Genomic DNA, 13,553 nt, shown 5'->3' with positions numbered 1-13,553 from the left:
CGATTTTCAATATTCTTACACCAATCGATTAGAAAATCTTCTAAGAATTGACCCAAATGAAGAAAAGTATGGATTCTTGATGTTGAACTATTGAAAAATTGAAAATAATGAACCTATGTTTTACCAGAATTCTCGCTTCGTGATTGGTTGGAAGATTCTTTACGATGATCTAAACCTATACCAATTTGATATCTGTGCTTGGGAAGTAAACCAAAACAAGCGACAAAGTTCCCTCATTTCAACAAGATTTCTTAACACCGCGGTTCAACCTAGACCATTTTGATGTCCTTGCTTGGGAAGTACGCCAGAGAGAGTGACAAAACCCCCTCGTGCCAACAGATTTCTTACGAACGCGATTAAACCTAGTCCAATTTGATGTCTGTGTTAGGGAAGTGTACCAGAAAAAATGACAAGTTCGTTGTCCCAACAGATCGCAAATTCTATCCAGCTTTTTACGAGCCATAATGGTGGACGTGTTCATAATATTTGAACGGCATTTTTGACATTTCCCTAATACATTGCACGTTTTCTTTCCGCACATTCCTTTAGTTTTATCGTGAACGCGCGGAAAGAAAACGTGCGATGTATTAGGGAAATGTCAAAAATGCCGTTCAAATATTACGAACACGTCCGCCATTATGGCTCGTAAAAAGCTGGATACTGCGAGACGGTTAAACCTCGGCGAATTTGATATCTGTTTTGGAAAAATGTGCTACAGCTGTGCTGTTGATAAAATAGGATTGAATTGGTAAAAATCCTTTCAACGTGGGAAACCATGGATAATCAAAACAATCTTTAATTTCAGTAAGGCAGCAGCAAAGCAATAGTTTGTGTTCTTGATTTTGTTAAATTGTTTTCAAATGTACAATCTTTTGAGAATTGAACGTATGCAGTGTTACTACTTTGATAAATCCGGAGTGATTCGCGATTAGGGCTCAACTGGCAAATTGTAAACAAATCGTTTTATTACACCATCAGTCTGATAATATCCATGGCAAGAATCCTTTCTTCTGTTTTAATCCTTTGAATTATTTAAAACAAGTTTTTAGTGATGGGCGATAGAAGTGTTCAATCAAAACGAAAGACAATTTGCAGTTTAGCCCCTTGCATTGTTATGAAGTGACAGGCTTATTTGCAAATCGTTTTGTAAACAGGCGATAGTAAAGAGCGGAACTGCGTTGTTTTCAAAACACAGGCGCATTGTAAACAGGCGAAACTAAATAAAAAATCAAAACAAGGCGTAACAAGGCTGGGCGAATCTCATTGTCAAAATGCTTTGAGGCTCATTCCAAGGGGTTCAACTATAAAACTTAGATTTTGAGCTTGAATGCACAAATTTTATGCAGTATTGTTGTGAAATTACAAGATTGATTTATTCTACACCAATTTATAAGACATATTATTAAACTTGATTTTTGTAACTTTTATTTAAATTAAGACTTGAAAATGTACTGGCAAATTATCACAGTGAAATTCCTCATTGTTTACATCTCGTAAGTTGCGCCCTTTTCGCGAATCACTCCGGAAATGTTACATACAACGCATGTAGCATGTATATTATAGAACTATATATATAGTAACTATAGTAGCATGTATATATGTTGCATATAGCATGTATACATGAAGAATCGAATGATTACAAGCATGAACACATACTACTATCACTACAAAGAGACTTACGTAGTCCTGCGTCACCTATATCTGCGGTCGTGTCTTGTACACAACCCCTCTGATTTTTTTAGCTTGCTCGAAGCTTGTGGACAGCTTTGAGTGGAAGCGCAGTTATTGTACATGCTGAATGTTAATATGAATGGAACGAATGTCTGGATGAATGAAAGAGGTTCTTCAGTCGTTAACAATCAACTGTTTTGAACGCTTCTCTAGGATTTTTTTTTTGTTTTTCCTGGCCATTTAATAAGACGCATTGGGTTCACAGTCAATTAATGAATCTCGAGTAAACTTTCGCTGGAGACCGGAGACTTTGGTTGGTGATGGTCAGTGGCAGGCTATGTTTACAAGAACAAAGTGCTGTAAATAGAGATGGAGCCAATTAATTTGGCAATGAACATGTATGACCCCGAAATTGAAAGGATTTTTCTTGAAATAACACGGTGGCCTACGAAAATTTGATTGGTCATTGTCAGTTCCCTGGCAATTCCAATCAAATTTTCGTACTTTTTAATAGGGAATGATGTAACGAACTCACATATATATAGTAATTAGAATTAATTTAATATTTGCCAAAATTCAATAATTAGTATTGTTAGTATTATTTGTAAATTTTAATATTAGTTCATTTTCCATATCGCTACTTTTCCAAGTAAATTTTCAATAAAAATCTGTGGTCGGCAACACCGCGCGCCGACTCACAAAATCAAATCAAATTTGCATACGTGCTGCTATCAGAATGATATCCCAGACGCTCGCTTACGTTGCCTAATTTGCCTATCATCACTAACTCGATCTAGGAGGTTGACCTGTCGATAAAGGCTGATAACCCGCCCGCAGTCGGGAGAGTGTTTCACTTTGCTCTCTAACCTTGGGGGGGTTGGTCGGGTTGGCAAGATGCAAGCCGTGCGCTAGAAGAAGATCACTTTAACCGAAAATGCAACTTCGTACTTTCGAACACAGCGATGAAGAATTTCGTTAGGCAGGTTTCGATCAAGGACGGTTATCTGAGGATCACCTTGTCCTGATCTTTCACTATGATCTGACCTGTGGAAGAGGCAGGAGTTGTCCGTAAATTTTACTCGCGACGTGATTTGAAAGCAAAGGTTGTGAAACGCATGAAGATTCTTTTTCTAGCCAGATAAGCAGTTTTTCCCTTTCCCATAGATAGGCAGTGATAGAACGTTTCTCTTTTCAAAAGTGCTACCCGTGTGCGACCGCAGTTCCTGCCTGCAAGTGTGCAGCGAGAGGTAGGGCACCTATTTTTACCAAATGGCGGTGTGCATAACTTGCGTCGTGTGGTGTTTTTTACATTCTGTTACTAGATCGACCACGGATCACGACTACCATCACACGTTTTGTCATCGACTGCTCCTGGCCCCACCGTCAGCTCTAAGTTTTCCCGGCCCGCTACAACGCCGGACGAGGGTAGCGTCGTCAATTTGTGCCCTGCACGGGATAGGCTGGCCGAACAGCAATCGGCAGCATCCAACAGCAACCAATTAGCATCGAGTAGAAAGACTACTAGCGTCGAGTAAAAGCAGCCAATTTCGCACAAAACGTGCTTCGTTAACAGCAGGAGTAAATTTCGGGATCCGCGTGGCGCAGATCAGCTAGATCGTGTATTGCCCACGATAGCGCTGGCGGTCCCGCCATTTTGTTAGTCAACCTCATGGACCAGTAAGCAGCAACGGTAAAACTCAAGTAAACCCCGGGTATTGAGTAAGTACATTTATTTTTGTAAATTGTCCATGCGCATGTGACTTGAATAGGGCCGAGACCCTAACCAAACCAACAGCAGCCGGTTGGTAGCAACCCACCGCACCGCACAGTGAACGTACGTTTTAGATTGCACACACCGCTAGCGAGTAGAAGAAAGAGATGGGAAAGGATAGATGGAAATAGGCCTAGGAAAATGATTATGATAAAAACCGTGAATAAATATTGTATACGATCGAAGAGCAAATTTGGTTTCATCAAACGCCATTCAGAAATGTAAACTGCAGTAGTAAGGTATAAGTAAGCGTCTAAGTCAATGAGACGAACCTCCATGTGGTTAGCTTGAAGGGATTTTCATGTGTTCGGGTTTCGTTTTCTCTTAGTTCTTGGTCATTCTTTTTCCGGGGAGGCTGACTCCGAAATCAGTCAAAGACACTCTCCAGTCATTTTGCGGGCATTTTTAGGTGGAAACTGGACTCGGCCAGTGATGATAAACTCCGTCACTTTTGCTGTCCTGCGGGAATTCAAAAACTGTTGTTTTTAAGTGCCAGGTTGTACTGTAGGTAAAGTTTTGTGACATAGCCATACGGAGTATAGCATCACGTGTTTACATCTGCCAACCCGCTTCCCTTCCCGAACTCGGGATAAAAGTGAACCTCGCCCTGCGAGGGTCTCAGACTGGGCAACCGTTAATCTCGGTGGGTGGTCTCTCCTTCGGAGAGTAGCGCTTAAGCCACCCGCTATTAATCGGGTAGCGAAAAGGCGGACCTGTTACAATATGCCGTCGACTGGTACCGATGGATGGTTGATGGATTTGCCTTTGTTTAATGCAGCTTTATTAATATCTTCTTCACTTTGAACCAGGAACGTTGGCGCTTCCTGATGCTCGAAGTGTATCGGGAAATCCATGCATCGTGCCTTTTTATACCGTATGTTACGAATGAACCGTCGAATATTTTTGAAGGATAGGCAACATATTTCGTCTGCTCCAGGATTGTATGATCGATTTCCACATAAAGAGCATTACATTGCCTTGTCCTAGGACCTTGACGAATCCGCCGCGCACATGCTACGGATGTGCACGTAACTGAAACTGCTTGCGGTGAATTCCCTGATCGAGTCGGAATACGCCCAGAGGCAATCCAACCGAATACAGTATTCTGTAGAATTGGACCCTCCTTGCAAATTTTGTTGCACCCGTCGGTGAGAAGGTCGTAGAAATATTCAGCGCCAATTATGATGTCAATTTGCCCAGGTTCGCAGAGTTGTGGATCGCAAGGTAATCGCGACATCCACGTAATTTCAATTTTTGACTGAAATTGGTGGTCATAAAACAGAATTGTGAGCACGAGTCTAGCAAAGCTCTGGCTAGTCGTGTCACATCATACTGGTCTTTCACACAGACAATGGCTGTAGAAAGAAGAACATCTCCAGCATCATCTGTAGTACTGGCTAATAATGAAATGGTATTGGGGTTTATGGTGATTTGTGGTTGAGTGTTTTGCATGTGAGTGACTGGGAGAGCACTTGTAGCGGGTGGTGTGATCTGATTCTGTATAAGTTGACTGTAATTGTATTGTGTCTGGTATTGCTGCTCACTTTGAGGTCTTTTCTGCGGCGGGACGGAGGATTTATCAGAGGGTAATGAATGTTGAAGTGGTTCTGTGTGCAACAGGGAATGATGTTTCTGGTTGCAATAGTGACAGCAACCCTTGGCGTCCATCTTCGCTTGGTGTCCTGCAGTTAGATAATTGAGGCACAGTTTTTTGCGCAGCACTAAACCGAATCGTTCGGAAACTTTCAATTTTAGGAACTTGAAGCAACGAAATGCGGAATGAAACGCTTCTCCTCAAAACACATTTATTCCACGACTGGACAGCAGCATTACACACACCAAACCTTGGACGATTCACTTGAACTAGAGTTGGCTTATTCGGCGTAACTGATTGCAATACACAACAGTGTTCACGGAGAATTTTAATCAAATTCGAGTACGTGGGAACCTCCTTCGAGTTATGGTTGGATTCCCAATGTCTGAGAGTGGTTGGATCAGCAGACGTGAGCAGACCATGTGTACTAGGATGGTACTCCAACTCGCTGTATTTTCTCCAATTTTGTCCAACATCAATAAATTTTTCTCAAAGTCACCGATTAGTTTACTTAGTGACTCGTAACTCTCCTTCTTCATCGCTTCTATCGCAAATAGCGAATCCAAATGAGCCTTCACTATTAATTTCTTATTCTCGTATTTCTGCTCCAGCGTAATCCATGTGTTCTGGCAGCACGGACGACGGCGATGAGACGCTTGACCTACAGAATCCAGTTCAAATACGCGGTGACAGCACCCAGAACAATGACCATTGTATTAACCCTCTAGTTCCCAACCCTGCCAATTGGCGGGCTTCAGCAAAATCGTTATAAATCTAGTATGCTTATTCTTTTTATGTTGATATCCACCCATACCTTCTCATTATAGTCTAATCTAACTATTCGAGTGGTTTGTTTATTTTATTACGTTAATTTGAAACAGATATTTCGTGCGAAACTTGAAAAATGCCAGAAAACTGAGAAAAAAATTATTTTGCTCTGCAGAGTGAAATTCAAATTGTTGTAAATTGCTTATTTCTTGGAATAAATGAACAAAAAAATTATTGGTGAGTAGCTGATAAGTTGTACTTCATGGTAAAAAAGGAAATTTGCGATAAAAACTTTAGGAACTGGTCGATTTTTATCCAGGAACTGACCCCGCCTATTGGCGGGGTTGGGCATTAACGTCAACTTTTTTTTGGTAATTTGACAACGTGTTGTTTTCGTTGTATTTATTGATTTTTCTCGAGTTTAAGCTAAAAATTATTGTTATAGGCCTTGTTGGCTTCTTTTATATGCCTGGAAAAATACACAAGCGTGCAGTGGCATTAATATGGAAGGGGAATTTACAAGACTTATCACCTAATTTTCAGTGCGCCTTTTTGACGAGCTGCAATATAACGCTTTATAGCTATATCACAAAACATTTTTGCATTTTATGGTATTAGAAAACCATAACCCTATAACCAATAAACAGATTCAATGAAGCCCGGCGAATTTTACTGCTTAACGGCAAAATCTTGATAAGCAAGACAATATTATTCAAGATGGGATCTATCACAGACCATTTTAAAACCGCAATTTTTAATCTATACCGCTTAATAAGTTTCTGTTAATGAACAAATTGAATAAATTACCAGTCGATAAAAGATTATAGTGAATAAATGTGTACTACAAAAATGAAAAATGCAATTTATCAAACAAATCACATAAATGAGGATTTAAGTTTCATGTTCTATCAGACTCTAAAGGTTTTTCAAAGGTTACAGTTTCAAAGCATATTATGGTGTAGACAATCCTGACTTGGGAGCAGCTACTAATGTTATTGTTCGCCTTTCTAAAATTTTACCGGATTTTAAAATCATATTTTTCGATTATTATACGACATTACCATTGATATTATATCTCCACTCGAGAGGAACGAGAGGAATATACGACTGGGAACTATTCGGAGTAATAGAATCCCCAAAAGCAAGCTACTTACTGATAAGGACATCAATAGGCAAGATCGTGGTGATTCTGCTGAATTCATTGCCAAATTTGAAAATACAACTGTTTCTGTGTCTGTTTGGAAAGATTCGCTTCCCACGGGCAATGACTATAGACAACGATGAACTGGAAGTGGTTGATGAGTTTATATATTTGGGATCCCTGGTCACCGCCGACAATATTACGGGTAAGGAGATTGAATGATGCATTCAAACTGGAAGTCAAGTCTAGTTTTCCTCCGCAAGACGCTTCGATTAACCCCTTTACTTCATTTTTAGCACTGCAAAATTCACTAAAATGGCCGTAACTTTTTTATCTTTCAATATTTTTTCACCAAATTTGGGAGTTTTTCCGGAAATATTTTCTATTTTCATAATATCTATAGATAATAGCCATATGTCATATGGTCCCGGAGTTATTCCGGATTCCTTGGGTGACCGTTACATGGCTTTTTTTAGATGAAGTTGTCAAATATTTAAAACTTGTTTGAAATCTGCTGATTTTTGTAAGCATATCATTGACTGTGGACATATTAGTTACTTTGCCGCAGTTATGAGCCATGGTGCGCGCTATCCGAATCCGGGGGGACATTATAAATCCGGAACCGGTTCCCATAAAGGAACATTTCAGCATCAGTAAATTATGTCGTGTCGCATATCAAAAAACATCAGCACTCGACAAAATAGCGATTGGCGATCATCTCATGTCTCTCTGAGGCCGTATGACCGGTTCCGGGCCCGGGGAGGGTTTCTTTTCTGATTCAAGCACGGAACGGATTTCAAAGGAACTCGTCCGGGACCTGGAATCGGAAACATGGTCAAAAATTTTAGTTGAAGCTCATTATAACTAGTTCCATAAATACTAGCACTGTTATAGATGTTCTGAAATCGATGTCCCGAATTAAATCGAAAAATTTGATTTTGCAACTTTTTTGCGCCCAGGTGCCCAACCCCGCCAATTGGCGGGTTACGAATTTTTATAAATAATCAATCTGTTCCTGAACTTAGTAATTAGAGAATATTTTTTCCATTATTCTGGCCACGAAATGAGCATTTTAAAAAATTTTCAAGCAAATCAAAAATTTGGGCACTAGAGCGTTAACCATTAAACAAAGATTACAGGGTGGCCACAGAACTTCTTGAAAAAAATTCCCGACTTTTTCCCGATCGGATTCAAGTTTTTCCCGACAGAAACTTCCTTCATTTTTCCGTTATAAACTAAAGGTAACATATGCTGTGTATATTGCAGAGCAAAGCTCAAGGATCCAAACTATCACTCTACTATGAGTTTACGGCAGTGATGCCCAAGCATAGGCGTGGTGCGGGCCAAATCAGATCGCCCCATGAGTCCGCGGGACGCAATGACCTCTGGCCATTCTTGCGCATACCAATATGTAAAATAGGCGGTAGCAAAAGTCAATTTTTAGGAATAACCACAAGATTTAAGCCGGAAAGCAATCTGACCTACCATATGCACGCGGTACTACGACTGAATTGACCCCTGTGTCATCAAAAAAATGATTCATAAGTCTGCTATTCCTCAAATCAGTCCGCGGGCCGCACGAATCATCACGAAGGGCCGCATGCGGCCCGCAGTTTGGCCATCACTGGTCTACGGGGTGCACTCATCGATTTTGCCACGAAACAGAAGTGGAAGTTCAAATAATGTAGTAGCCGAAAAGCAGGTATCTTTATGGACAGTCTGGGCACGACTGGCTCTCAAGTTCACTAAGTGTGCATCCAAATTAGTTTAAGAGTTCAGCACATTTAAGGGAACTTTCCCGCCAAAACAAAGTTTCATTATTCAGGGTTCCTGGACACTGCGGAAACGAGAGTAATGAGTTTGCTGACAGCCTAGCGAAACAAAGATCAGCTCAGACAGCAGCCCGTCAACGATGCGCCAAGCTGAAGAGGGCTGTTAAGAAGTCTTGTAGTCAGGACTAGAGAGCCAGGGTCAACTACCTAGTTGATGAATGACGACGTTACTTTTTGCAGCCTTCCGCGAGTGACAAACCCATCTTTGTCAGCTCTGATGATGCTGTAAGGAGGATTCTCGTAGGGTCTCCAAATACCCAGCTTTAGCGCCAGACGATCACTCGTCTGCCGGGATTACGGATCAGTTTGCCCAGGCAAGCACGTTTTCCTAACCCTACGTCAGAATCCACCTTTAAAACTGCAATTCCCGAACTCCAAAGTACCAAATTCTTTCCCCATCTGATTTCTTCAAATTCGAATAAATTACCAAATTCTTTACTTTTCACCTCATCTTTCTATTTCTAAAATTTCAACCGTTTCGTTAAAACCAAACTAAATTGTAGCGAAAATTAACTACTTCCGCCAATCTCTGTTTCCGGGCAAATTAGCGAATTTAAATTTAATTTTATCTAATTTCTCTTTTTATTTTCCGATCTCCCTTTCCTCTCCTAGCTTCTTCTACCTCTCTGAAATACTATCAGTGGATCTCCCGGAGCGAACTCGCTTGCTAACGGGATCGATCGGTCTGATTATATCTCCAAGGGTTGTTTGTGACATCACTATTCTCCTAATCACTCTTTCTCGCGCGAGTCGTCCTATCGTGTATTCTCCCACCCTACTGAACAATTTTACTGCCTACTAATATCAATGCTGGGGGTGGTGTGGTGCTAAATTAATGTTTCTAGAGTACTCACAGCTTTAATCCAGGGTTTTCCGATGGGCGGCTATTTTCCAGGGGACGCCCAGTGAGCGACACGAGGCTGCGAGATGGTGGCGTAACCTCGGCTCTGCTGGGGGCCACGGCAAACGGTAGCGACAAAAACGAGCAGCGATAGCAACCGCGTGGTACAACAGCAACGGGTTGGCTTCTTTACACGTTCAAGATCGGAACTGCAATTTCGCGTGAGTCGAGCGGATCGCACTGACGGTTGGAGTCTTTCCCCACGTAGATCACTCGTAATCCTGGCAACCACCTTAATGGCGAGGGGTGCTTACGAGGTCGAGATATTTTCCACAACCGATAATAACCGCTCTCTGAATGCAGCTATAGAGGTACGCAACCTCAAAGCGATAGATGCACTCAGGGGATCCGCCGAATCCACCGATCGAACCAGATTCGTCCACCGACGAATCGCGTTTCTCCTGACGAATTCCCAATGCACGGGACTGCTCACGTGGTCACTGCGAACTTTTGCCTTAGCTTATAAAGCCCACTATTGTCCCAACTCACGACTTAGCTTTATTTATATGACTAGCTACTATTTTATTTAAGCTCTTGACTCACGACTTTATATTTAATAAATTAAACTCAGCGAATTTTTAAATGATTTAACGAGTTGCACTTCGCTACACTTTATTTTGACTTGTTAACATCTCGACGGTCTAAGCGGGAAAAGACCGCCTGATGTTACCCAGACTCATCTAGCCTGTAAGTTTTCTTATTCCTGATTTTGTTCTTATTTTTATTTCTTATCCTAGATTGTGTTTCCGGTTTCTTGAAAACCGATTCTTATTTCTAATTTTCTGTCATCCATAGGTAATCCCCTACACGAAAGAATTTCCACCCATAATCCTCAATCGTCAGTTGATAGTTATTTCTATTGGTTCGAGCACTGGTTGCATACTTAAAGGCTAATGTTCCTATTTACTAACGCTACTTATGTAATGATTCTATACTCATTACATTACTCCCCACATATCCCAAAAAAAATTATGAAATAATTTTTTTCCTAGCTAAACCTATATTATCTAATTTCTAACTCCAGTTGTAACCTTTTCTACACCATATTTTCTTCACACTTGTTTGTGGTGACCAACGAAACTACCAGTTCAATTTAAAAATTTTACTATTGTAGTTTCCCGAGGAATGCGCTGGCGAGACTGCAATCATTTAACTCCAATTGATAAACTGAAAAATTCTCCTTACTCAAGACTTAAACTCCAACATACATGCTGGAAAATCAAACCTACCAACTGATGACGTCATATAATATATCTGATCGCCCGAAAAATGCTACTCATTCGAACTCCAGCATATTCGTGTTCAGAAAATATTTCTCTAATCAATACCCAATAAAGCACTGCATATCTCTATACGGAATAAGCGAAACTCTATACACCCTGAGTGTCCTAAATCACTTCCTCTCACGCTACTCTCTCGGGATTCTTTTAACGGATTTGCAAACTAGGCCATTGATCTTGAAATTGAGTGAGTGCGATCAGATAGATGTGAACTATTGCCGTATACGGTCCGTAATGGTGGACGTTCAAGTTTATTTTGTGTGGCAGCCGAATTATGGATTTTATGTGAAAATGCTGGTAAAGGAGCAGGGTTATTGGCCAAAACGTAAGTATCAGTTACTTAATTATAATATTTCTTACATTCTACTATTCCTATTTTCTGAATTACTATCTTTCTTTCTCGCTATACAATTTCTTTAGAATTCTTGGTTCCATCCCATGACCTTGAACTCTATGAACTGTTTCATTCTTTTCATACGCTATGTACATTATATACAAGATGAATTCTCATCACCTTTTGCTTTCATTCTTGAAACTGATAGAACTCATTTTGGCAACTGAAACCGTGTAAAATCTGTTGCCCAGATTAACCGTTTTAATTGCTACATTCTATTCATCCAATTTTTTTATTTAAATCTACGCAAAAATATTTACAATTCTTTTTTTATTTTAGCAAGATAAACCTTACCATTCTCCCTGGATCACTTAAATGAAGTGTACGGGATTGTGGTTTCCAGGTATCGTGGTTTTGGTGAGTATCTCTGCTATTTATGCTAATTTATTTCAGGTTTCCAATCATTATTTCGGTAAAGCCTCCAGCCTTTACCATATTTGTTTCTGTACATAGCTTGCAATTCCTTTTTTCCAATTTTTTTGTTCGATACTTCTACTTTAAATATTTTGTTCCTTCTTAGCGTATTTTTGTGTTAAATTTGGTTCTTTCTTTAACTTGGTTTATTTACATAGCTTTTGAAGTTTTTCCATTACAATTTTTTTTCGGTTTGCTTTATTCGGTATTCCTGTTCCTATATATTTGAAATATTTTATTCCACTATTGTGTATTTCTATGTGCGCCATTAGCGTTAACTTAGTTTATCTACATAGCTCTAAAATACAGTCCAAATTCCCTTCAATTCTTTTTTTCTGATTTATGTTTGTTAATCCTCAATCGTCCCATATAGTTTTGTCCACTCTTGTGTATTTTTATGTTAATTTTAACCTTGTTCATGTACATAGCTTTAAAAACAATTCATAGTTTTTTCAGTTGAGAGACGTGGTACAGCCCTAAGTGTTTACCGCTTAGGCCACTTAGGATATAACAGTGATCTCCCACTTTTTTTTTATGATCGCTTCTGAAAATTTCGGTGCCAATTTTGCATTGAATGCTTTCGATTTATCCGAAAGGAAATGATTTCGTTTTAAAATTTTCTCGCCTTCTGTGTATTCAATTATTTTCCCCGATCTGAGGTTATAATACTTTGAATACTTGTCATACGCAATTTTTAAATTTTTCCGTACTTGATCATAATTTTTTTCCATTTTTTCTCCATGTTCTTTCTCTAGAATGCTTTGATCTCCCCCTGTTTCTCGTAACTGTTGGTATTCTTCCCCTGAGCTAATCTGGTTTCTTCCAAAATTAACGAAATAAGGAGAGAATTCGCTTGACGCGTGAGTTGCCGTATTAATTGCATTTGACATATTCTGCGGGCCGGTATACCAACCAGACATTTTAGAAAAATTGCTTTTGGCATTGTTGAATATTTTTTCATGATTGGGCAATGTTTGAACCTTTCAAAACTGCCATGACTGATATTCTAGCATTTTCGGAAGTTATATAAAACGTTATCGAACATAAATGAAATTTACAAGAAATAAATGATCTTTCGTGATATTTTTAAAAATGCTGCTACAGTGCGCTAAAACATTTCATAGTAGCACTTGTTTTCGACCAACTTACAAAGGAATTTATGCTGAATCCATTCCAAAAATAGTTTGGATATAATTTTGCAGTTATTTTGTATTTCAAGTGGATGAAATAGGGCCATTTTTTGCGTTGTAACGTCACGAAAAAGGTGTACTTTTTCGCTTTCGCAGAAAAGTACAAATTCGAACAGTCTAATAATACGTATTCTCTTTGTACTCAAAAATACCTTTAAAACAGTGCCTAAAGAATGAAGATAAGTTAAGTAGAACCTAAGTTACAACTGATTGAAGCTTGCGTTGTAACGTCACGCTGGGCAGCCGGACGGATTCAAAACTAGTGAGACATAAGTAACTTCGAAACCTTAAGACATACCATAATAGCGGCTTCAAAAAAGTTTGCTCATTTAAAAAGCACTTTCTAGTGATGTAGAAACATTTGGACATTAGGGTGTCCCTAAGCAGATACAAAAAATATTTTCTCTATTTTAAGTCAGAAATGATTGCTGTCTACAGAAAATTTGTAGAAAAACTAATTTTAAGAAACTTCGTTGAATGCTGAAGATTTATATTTCTTACATGAAAAAAGTCATAGAGCCAAACTCTTAGGGACACCCTTTTTTTCATGTGTGAGCTCATTACTGCGACCAGTATAGTTGATCTATTGTAATATCG

This window comes from Sabethes cyaneus, chromosome 1 (assembly GCF_943734655.1).
Source record: "Sabethes cyaneus chromosome 1, idSabCyanKW18_F2, whole genome shotgun sequence".
Taxonomy (NCBI): Eukaryota; Metazoa; Arthropoda; class Insecta; order Diptera; family Culicidae; genus Sabethes; species Sabethes cyaneus.
This window is presented reverse-complemented; position numbering follows the sequence as displayed.